This window comes from Triticum aestivum, chromosome 7B (genome assembly GCF_018294505.1).
Source record: "Triticum aestivum cultivar Chinese Spring chromosome 7B, IWGSC CS RefSeq v2.1, whole genome shotgun sequence".
Taxonomy (NCBI): Eukaryota; Viridiplantae; Streptophyta; class Magnoliopsida; order Poales; family Poaceae; genus Triticum; species Triticum aestivum.
This window is the reverse complement of record NC_057813.1, coordinates 470,883,458-470,894,237: the sequence shown is the minus strand read 5'-3', so window position 1 is coordinate 470,894,237 and position 10,780 is coordinate 470,883,458.

The following is a 10,780-nucleotide window of genomic DNA, read 5'->3' as shown; positions in this document are numbered from 1 at the left end:
CCCCGACATCGACACGACACCCCGACCCCCCGACCCCGAAACAGCACCCCGACCCCGACACGGCACCCCGACACCGACAGGACACCCCGACCACCGACACCTCCCGAAAAGGTGTTCTTTGGCCTTCCGGAGGCCGACGGGGTCATATATTTGTGAATTATTAGTTAGGTCATATATTTTTCGATTTTGTTATGAAAAACATCATATATAATTGTGTTGATCGTGTAGTTTTAAATGTGCAGTTGTTTCATCGCTGCGAGGTTTGGTGTTCGACGACCTCGCCGTGCGTTTGACGAACTCTGCCCCTTCGTTCGTGGGTGAGCACAAATGACAAGTCCTCCTCCCCCATTAATTATTTGATCTATTCCGATCAAACTTGATAGCTAGCTATATATGTGTCTTGAATCATCAGTATGCGTAACCAATATGTGTCTCCCATTCGAAAGCGTCAAAGTTATAAATATGCATGCATTTGCATATTTATAACCTTGATTCTTTCGAATTGTCCAACGCTATCCATGGACAGCCCGAGTATGTGTAGATTCGGTTTGTTTTACCATATGCTTTGCTCCGGATCCGACGCATATATTTCGTCAGTGCCTCCCCTGTTGTTCTCCGGGTACACATCCTCTCTGTTTATTGCAGAGACGTGTATCAGGAGAACAGCGGGGAGGTGCTGCCGAAATTTTGCGTCGGATCTGGAGCATAGCATGGGAAAATGAACCCAATCTACACATACACGGGTGGGATTAGGACCTATCATTACCTATTAGAGTGTAGGTTGCATGGACGTAATAAAATTGACAAAGTAGATCAACTGATGAATATATACATGGTGAATTACATATATAATTGTTGTGTGTCCAGTAGCTCTGAAAGTCAAGATGAGTGACCGTGCTTGGATGTATACCGGTCACACTGGTCAGAACAAATGGAGCGCTGAATGGTTCACAAAAACTAAGGGGTTTGTGCAAGCCGCATTTGCAAATGGCCAAAAGAAAACCTGGTTCCCCTGTTTCCGGTGCGGCAATTGGGAAAAGAAGACAGAGGCTGAAATGGGTAAACACCTACAGAAGAGTGGTTTTACGCCCGATTATACGGTGTGGACATTTCATGGTGAATCTACCCAACGTGACCGAGCTGAGGTGGATCGTCATCGCACCGACGAGCATGGTACCGGGATGGAAAACATGGTGCAAGGCTATGATGATGCTCGGGATTCGGACGAGGAGATGGAGGAATCTGCAAAGGCCTTCAATGAAATGTTGGAGTCTTCGAAACGTCCGCTCCACGAGCACACTGAGCTTTGTCAGTTGGATGCCATCTCACAAGTAATGGCTCTGAAGGCTCAGTTCAACTTGGGCAGAGAATGCTATGACGCAATTATGACAGTATTTGGACGCTTTCTACCCAAAGGCCATGTAATGCCTGCAAACCTGTACCAGTCGGACAAAATCCTCCGTGCACTGAAGATGCCCTATGAGAAGATACATTCCTGTGAGAAAGGATGTGCCTTATTTAGTCTTGACTATGCGAACTTGAACTGTTGTCCCATTTGCAAGTCTTCCAGGTATATTGTGGTAGACAACGGTATGGGTGAGAAGACACAGACCAAAATCCCCGTTAGTGTTCTTTGGTATATGCCAATCGTACCAAGACTTCAACGTCTTTTCATGGTCGAAGAGACGGCCAGACAGATGACATGGCACAAAACAGGCAAAAGAACCGAACTAGATGCAGATGGGAATCTGATGATGGTACACACATCGGATGGTGTTGCATGGAAAAAGTTTGATGAATTACATGCTGACAAAGCGGCAGATCCGAGGCATCCTTGAGTCGGCATCAGCATGGATGGGTTCAGTGTGTTTGGTATGACAGCATCCCAATACAGTTGTTGGCCCGTATTTGTCTTTCCACTCAATCTCCCCCCGGACAGATTATGCAAAGAAAGAACATTTTCCTGACGTTGATAATTCCAGGACCCAACTATCCGGGCAAAAATATGAATGTGTACATGCAGCCGCTTAAGGACGAATTGCAAGAAGCCTGGGATAATGGGATCAAGACATACGACGCCTTTAGCAAATGGAACTTCATAATGCGTGTCTGGTACATGTACTCGACGCATGACTTGCCGGCGTATGCGCTATTCGTTGGCTGGTGTGTGCATGGAAGGTTCCCGTGCCCCACATGCAAGGGAGCTCTTGAGTTTCGTTGGCTTCAGGCCGGTCGCAAGTTTTCTTGCTTCGACATGCATAGACAGTTCCTGGATCCTCGCCATAAGTTCAGGAAAGACAAGAAGAACTTCATCAGGGGTAGAGTTGTCAAAAACTCTGCACCACCTGCATTGACAGGCCAACAGACCCTGGATCAGTTAAACACTCTCGAGCCAGATCCACAACGTCCAGGGTACTTCAAGGGGTATAATACTAAGCACGCGTGGACTCACAAAACATGCTTATGGGATCTGCCTTACTTCAAAGACCTCCTTTGCCCACACAACATCGACGTGATGCACACTGAGAAGAATATCGCCGAGGCACTTTTTGGTACATTGTTCGGCATAGATGGGAAGTCAAAGGATAATACTAAGGCTAGAGTCGATCTGGAGGCGCTATGTGATAGGCCGTTACAAAACATGAAAGAACCGAAAGGAAAGCAGAACTGGACGAAGCCAAAGGCATGGTTCAATCTTGGAAGGCCAGCTATGAGGGAAATTCTCTTGTGGGTGCAACAGCAGTTGATGTTCCCCGATGGGTATGCAGCGAATCTAAAGAGGGGAGCGAATCTTGATAAACTGAAGATATTTGGTCTCAAGAGTCATGATTGGCACATATGGATTGAGCGGGTAATGCCGGTGATGTTGCGTGGCTTCATCCCTGAGGATGAATGGCTAGTACTGGCAGAACTCAGCTATTTCTTCCGTGTTCTTTGTGCGAAAGAACTATCGCCTGGCGTGCTAGAAGAAATGGAAGAGTTGGCGCCGGAGTTGATCTGCAAGTTAGAGAAGATCTTTCCACCGGGCTTCTTTAATCCAATGCAGCATTTGATTTTGCATCTCCCGACCGAGGCAAGATTGGGGGGGCCCGTGCAAAATCGTTGGTGCTACCCAACTGAGAGGATGCAGAAGACGCTTCGAGAAAAATGTAAAAATAAACGTAGAATTGAAGCATCGATGGCTGAGGCATTCATCACAGAGGAGGCGGCAAACTTCGTAACAGCGCACTACGAAGCCAAAAATCGTCATTTGCATAATCCGAAGCCTCGGTACAATGCTGACGAGCCTAAAAAGGGTGGATCCAACCTCAGCCTATTCAAAGGGAATCTCGCACCAGCTAGTGTTTCACATCCAGTATCTTTGGATAACGAAGAATGGCGGACCATTTCGTTGTATATCTTCAACAACCTGATAGAAGTGCGGCCGTACATCGAGTAAGTTCTCGGTACATTGTTTCGCAACTTCTATTTCCTTTGAACTACTCTTATTCCTGGATATGTCATACAGTCGATACGTCGCCATATTCTCGTATGGAGCGGAGATCCAAAAGGATTCCGTCGAAGAGTATGAGCTTCTCGCAAAGCAAGGAGGTGGCTATCCCGGTTTCATCTCTTGGTTCAAACAAACGGTAATTTCTATTAGACAATTTCATTTCATTCGCTAATTTGTGCATAATGCAATAATCCTTTCATATTAAACTTGTAGGCTAATTCAGAGTCTATGGACGCCGAATTGAGACAAGTCGCTAATGGTTTTGACTATAAGGTCCGTTCATTTGACAAGTACGACATCAACGGGTATCGCTTTCGTACCTATGGCAAAGAGCTATCTATGGCCGACCGAAAGTCAACAAATTGTTGTGTATCTGCTATCAGCGAAGGAGGTACCGAGTATTATGGGAGAGTTGAAGCAATTTATGAACTTATGTTCTATGGTGAAAGCCCACCGAATGTCGTAGTCTTCAAATGTTATTGGTTTCAGCCGAAGGAGACTAGAAGGACTCATGAACATGTAGGGCTAGTTGAAATCAACCAAAGCACTCATTTAGATGTTCCTGATGTCTATATTATGGCTCAACAGGCGACCCAAGTATTCTATCTATCGTGGGCCTGCCAAACTAATCCAAATCTGAAAGGTTGGGATGTCGTTTATGAAGTGCCGCCACGTGCTAGACTTTCTCCCCCAAAGGAAGAGGATTATGAACCTCACATTAACCCAGACACATATGAAGGAGAATTCTTCCAAGAGGCACGTCTTTCCAAAAAGCGTTTCAAGAACCGCTGTACTTCACCCCAAAACATTGAAGTAGACAGCGACAATGAATCTGACATCACCCCAGAGGAGGAACAAGAAGAGACGGAACAAGAAGAGGTTACTGCTGCGGATGACCTGTCAATGCTTGACCGATTACGTCAAGGTGGCCTTGCACATGTTGATGCCAATGAACCCTATGAGCCCGTCATTGATTATAGTGATGATGATGATTATGCATTTATTGATGATACTGATCGAGATTATTAGTAGTGTCAGGTATTACATTTTTTTATGTTGTACTTGATCAAGACAGGTCAGACCGCTCCGCCGATGCCAGTGATTGCTCCTGGGACCACGGTGAGTTTTATTTGAATGGACATTACTTGCTAGTCTTAACATTTGAGTGTCATCATGCTAACAAGACATTGGAAATGATCTTTGGTGCAGCGTAACTCCAGACAAGCATCGCACGATCCTTCTCCAGCTACTGACACAAGCCACCCCGCTCCTACACCTCCTGGATCTTGGTAAGTTTATCTAGTGCTTTACTTAACACATGCATAAAGACCTAGACTTAGCTTTATTTCCTCCAATGCTTACCATAATGACCTAGACTTAGCTTCTTCTCCTCCAAAATGACTTAATAAGCTTACTGACCTCCAAAACCATCCATTTTACCTAAGTTAGCTCTAAAACGATCTGTACTTAGCTTACTTATGTCAAAAATTGCATAATTAGCTTAGTTAGCTCATAGACGATCCATTTTACCTAAGTTAGCTCTAAAATGACCCATTTTACCTAGGTTAGCTTATAAATGATCCAGTTCATCCAAGTTAGCTCAAAAATGACCCATTTTACCTAGATTAGCTCCTAAATGATCCATTTTACCTACGTTAGCTTTAAAATGACCCATTTCACCTAGGTTAACTCCAAAATGACCCATCTTACCTAGGTTATCTCATAAACGATCCATTTCAACTAATTTAGCTCATAAACGATCCATTTCACCAAGTTAGCTAAAAAACGATCCATTTCACCTAAATTAGCTCTTAAATGATCCATTTCACCTAAGTTAGCTCAAAAAGATCCATTTCAACTAAATTAGCTCATAAATGATCCATTTCACCTAAGTTAGCTCAAAACGATCCATTTCAACTAAGTTAGCTCATAAATGATCCATTTCACCTAAGTTAGCTAAAAAAGATCCATTTCACCTTAGTTACCTCAAAAACGATCCATTTGACCTTAGTTAGCTCATAAACGACCCATTTCAACTAAGTTAGCTCATAAATGATCCATTTCACCTTAGCTAGCTCATAAACGACCCATTTCAACTTAGTTAGCTCATATATGATCCATTTCACGTAAGTTAGCTCATAAATGATATACTCTTCTTGTTCTAGTCTTCTTCTTGTTCTACTCTTCTTGTTCTAGTCTTCTTCTTGTTCTACTCTTCTTCTTGTTCTACTCTTCTTGTTCTAACTTTCTTATTTTTCATTTTGCAGATTTCATTCACTTGACGAAAGCTTGCATAGATGGAGTGCTCCTTATCCCTTTCTCTGTTTCTTTTGTATTGTTGAACTATGCATGTATCGTTGGATGAAACTGTTGTAATATATGTGGTTGGATGCCTCTATGTTGAACTTGTTATGTATGATGGAACTATGCACGTAATATATATGGTTGGATGATGAAGTTATGTGTTGGATATCTTATATGTTTGCTCTGTAATGGCCTTTTGAAATATATCTATATATGTCATATATATTTGTGATGAAAATTGTTGGATTTAATAAAAAACAAATAAAAGAGCCAATATGCAGGCTCTTTGCCGTCTGCCACCGACGGCAACGGGCTCTTTGCCGTCTGCCGCGGACGGTAAAGAAGACACGTGGCATCTAGCTGTGCTTCCTGGGAGCTGACCCATTTGGTCAGTTTGCCTACAGTGGCAGACGGCAAAGACTTTGCCATCAGTGGCGGATGGCAAAGAACCTGCACTTTGCCATCAGTGGCAGACGGCAAAGAACCTGCCATGTAGTGACGTGTAGATGACATCATACGGCGGACGGCAAAGACACTAGAAATTTTGTCGTCAGCGGCGGACGGCAAAGGCCTGCCGTTAGCCACTTAACGGACTGACAGCGCAATTATTGCCGTCCGCTCTCTTTGCCGTCCGCCGCAACGGCAAAGGGCCTTTGCCGTCAGCCGCCAGGAAGCAGATGGCAAAGTAGCTGTTTACCGTAGCCTACTTTGCCGGAGCCTTTTGCCGTCCGCGGCTGACGGCAAAGGCCTTTGCCGTCCGCCGTTCATGCCTTTGCCATCCGCCGTGGCATACGGCAAAGTAGTTGATTCCTATAGTGTTAGTCCTTCATAATTGCTAACACTCACGCAATACTTGTGGTTACAGAGTTTTAGTCACACACAGAGAAAGATAGGGGCTTATAGTTTTGCCCCACAACCTTTTACCTCAAGGGTAATGTCAACACTAATAATTCATGCTCCCCCACATCCAATTAGATATATATATATATATATATATATATATATATATATATATATATATATCATGTTCTTTCCAACATGCTGAGCTTGCCAAAGGATAAAATAAAAAGGGAAAGGTGAAGATCACCGTGACTCTTGCATAAAGTAGAGGATAATAATAAAAGATAGGCCCTTCGCAGAGGGAATCAAAGGTTGTCATGCGCGTTTAGGGTTGATGCACAAAATCTTAATGCAAAAGAACGTCACTTTATATTGCCCCTTGTATGTGGACCTTTATTATGTAGTCCGTCGCTTTTATTGCGTCCACAACAAGTTCGTACACAGTTTATTTCTCTACATTAATAAGTCATGCATATTTAGAGAGCAATTTTTATTGCTTGCACCGATGACAACTTACTTGAAGGATCTTACTCAATCCATAGGTACATATGGTGGACTCTCATGGCAAAACTGGTTTCAGGGTATTTGGAAGCACAAGTAGTATTTCTACTTAGTGCTGAGAATTTGGCTAGCATGAGGGGGAAAGGCAAGCTCAACACGGTAGAGGATCCATGACAACATACTTTATCTCGGATGTAAGAAAACATAACTCATTATGTTGTCTTCCTTGTCCAACATCAACTCTTTAGCATGTCATATTTTAATGAGTGCTCCCAATCATAAAAGATGTCAATGATAATATATCTATATGTGAAACCTCTCTTTCATTATTACTTCCTATTAATTGCCATGATGACCAAAGCTATATTTGCCAACTCCCAACAACTTTTAATCATCATACTCTTTCTATGTGAAGTCAATACTTTCACTAAGATCAATATGAACTCTTTGATTCTTTTTCTTCTAATCACCCAAGATCATGGCAAAATACTCAAGCCCTTGACTCAACACTAATCTTTATTATATAGCTCACGGACTTGATTACAAAGAAGGATCATAAAGCAAAACTCAAAACTAGATCATGCCATGACTTTATTCTACTAAATCGAGATACTACTAAAATGATCGAACTAAGAAAAACTGTAAAGATAGGAGTTGTGATGGTGATACGATACCAGGGAACCTCCCCCAAGCTTGGCAACTGCCAAGGGGAGTGCCCATACCCAGATAATTATGTCTCCTTCTTTGTTGTTGGCAGTGGAGGTGTTGTTGATGATGCAAGCTTGTCGTCCACCTTCCATGGCATAGGCTCACCATCATAGAAGGATGATCGAGTCACCGAAATCCTCAAATCTGCAGCCAAACTCATCCTTTTGAATCTATATTCATACTCACAGTTTTGGTTTTGCAGATCATAGATTTGGGCTTGGAGGTGCTCGATCTTCTCATGTAGCTTGAAGATGGCCTCCTCGGTCTTCTTGGCATCCGGCTCGTAGTTGTTGGTGAACTCCGCGAGCATCTTGTGGGTAGTGTTCATTCCACGCTCCACCATCCCCTGGCACTTGAAAACTTGTTGCTCCATTGCTTCGAGCCTCGACTCCACGCTTCCGGTTCCCTTTGGTCCCTCAACATCGCGGATGTGCAGCAACCCATCACGCATCTCAATGGTTTGAGGGTGTCGCAGCACCTCTGCGAGGTAAGGGTTGATTACCTTCTCGAAAAACTTGTCCTTGGGAGCACTTGGGGTCGTCATGATGATCTAGACCTGTCAGATAAACAGCTCGAAACAAGAGCAGGAGAGATTTGCATGATATGAGAGTCAAAACCTTCAGGAGTATATATAATGAATTTTTACCAACCAAAACACGTATCGTGGAAGGAAATGGATTCCGGAGGGCACACGATGTGCTCACGAGGTAGGGGGCGCGCCCAGGGGGTAGAGCGCGCCCTCCACCCTCATGGAGGCCTCGTTTCCTCCCCGGACTACTACTTATTTTTCTATTTTTCTAAATATTCCAAAACGGAGAAATATTGCCTTAAAATTTGTTTTGAAGTCGGTTTACTTACCATACCATATACCTATTCCTTTTAGGAGTGTGGAACGTTATGGAAAGTGTCCTTTATGTATTCCTCCAGGGTTACGGTTTCAATAATATTAGTTTTAGTTTCAACATTTATAGGATTACCTGAGATATAGTGTTTGATCCTTTGACCATTTGGCACCTTCGGATTTGTGCCTTCGAAGTTGTTGATTTTTACGGCACCGGAACGATAGACCTCCTCGATAACGTAGGGACCTTCCCATTTAGAGAGAAGTTTTCCTGCAAAAAATCTTAAACGAGAGTTGTATAGCAATACATAATCACCTACATTAAACTCATGCTTTTGTATCCTTTTGTCATGCCACCTCTTAACTTTTTCTTTAAAAAACTTGGCATTTTCATAAGCTTGGGTTCTCCATTCATCAAGTGAGCTAATATCAAATAACCTCTTCTAACCGGCAAGTTTGAAATCATAGTTGAGCTCTTTAATAGCCCAGTATGCCTTATGTTCTAGTTCAAGAGGTAAGTGACAAGCTTTTCCATAAACCATTTTATACGGAGACATACCCATAGGATTTTTATATGCAGTTCTATAGGCCCATAATGCGTCATCAAGTTTCTTGGACCAATTCTTTCTAGACCTATTGACAGTCTTTTGCAAGATTAATTTGAGCTCTCTATTGCTCAATTCTACCTGACCACTAGACTGCAGGTGATATGGAGATGCAATTCTATGATTAGCGTCATATTTAGCAAGCATTTTACGGGAAGCACCATGAATAAAGTGTGAACCACCATCAGTCATTAAATATCTAGGGACTCCAAACCTCGGAAAAATAACTTCCTTAAGCATTTTAATAGAAGTGTTATGATCAGCACTACTAGTTGGAATAGCTTCTACCCACTTAGTAATGTAATCAACAGCAACTAAAATATGAGTATATCCATTAGAGGCAGGAAAAGGTCCCATATAATCAAAGCCCCAAACATCAAATGGTTCAATAACAAGTGAATAATTCATTGGCATTTCTTGACGTCTACTAATATTACCAATTCTTTGACACTCATCGCAAGATAAAACAAACTTATGGGCATCTTTGAAGAGAGTAGGCCAATAAAAACCGGATTGCAATACCTTATGTGCAGTTCTATCTCCAGCGTGCTGTCCTCCATAAGGTTCAGAGTGACACTTGCGTAGGATCTGTTCCTGTTCATGCTCAGGTACACAACGTCTAATAACACCATCTACTCCTTCTTTATAAAGATGTGGGTCATCCCAAAAGTAATGTCGCAAGTCATAGAAAAACTTCTTTTTGTTGGTATGTGAAGCTAGGCGGTATAAATTTAGCAACAATATAATTAGCATAATCAGCATACCATGGAGTGCTACGAGAAGTACTTATGAAATTTAATTGTTCATCAGGAAAGCTATCATCAATAGGTAATGGGCCATCAAGAGCATTCTCTAACCTAGACAAGTTGTCTGCAACGGGGTTCTCAGCTCCTTTTCTATCAACGATATGTAAATCAAATTCTTGCAGCAGGAGAACCCATCTAATAAGTCTAGGTTTTGCATCTTTCTTTTCCATAAGATATTTAATAGCAGCATGATTTGTGTGAATAGTTACTTTAGAATCAACAATATAGGGTCTGAATTTATCACAAGCAAATACAACTGCTAAAAGTTCCTTTTTGGTAGTAGCATAATTTCTTTGAGCATTGTCTAGAGTCTTACTAGCATAATGGATAACATTTAATTTCTTATCAACTCTTTGACCTAGAACAGCACCTACAGCATAATCACTAGCATCACACATAATTCCAAAAGGTAAATTCCAATCAGGTGGCTGAACAACAGGTGCAGAGACTAATGCTTTCTTAAGTATTTCAAATGCTTCTACACAATCATCATCAAAGACAAATGGTACATCTTTTTGTAATAAGTTAGTCAGAGGCCGAGAGATTTTTGAGAAGTCCTTAATGAACCTCCTATAGAATCCGGTGTGACCAAGGAAACTTCTTATACCTTTGATGTCCTTGGGACATGGCATCTTTTCAATAGCATCAACCTTGGCTTTATCAACTTCAATACCTCTTTCAG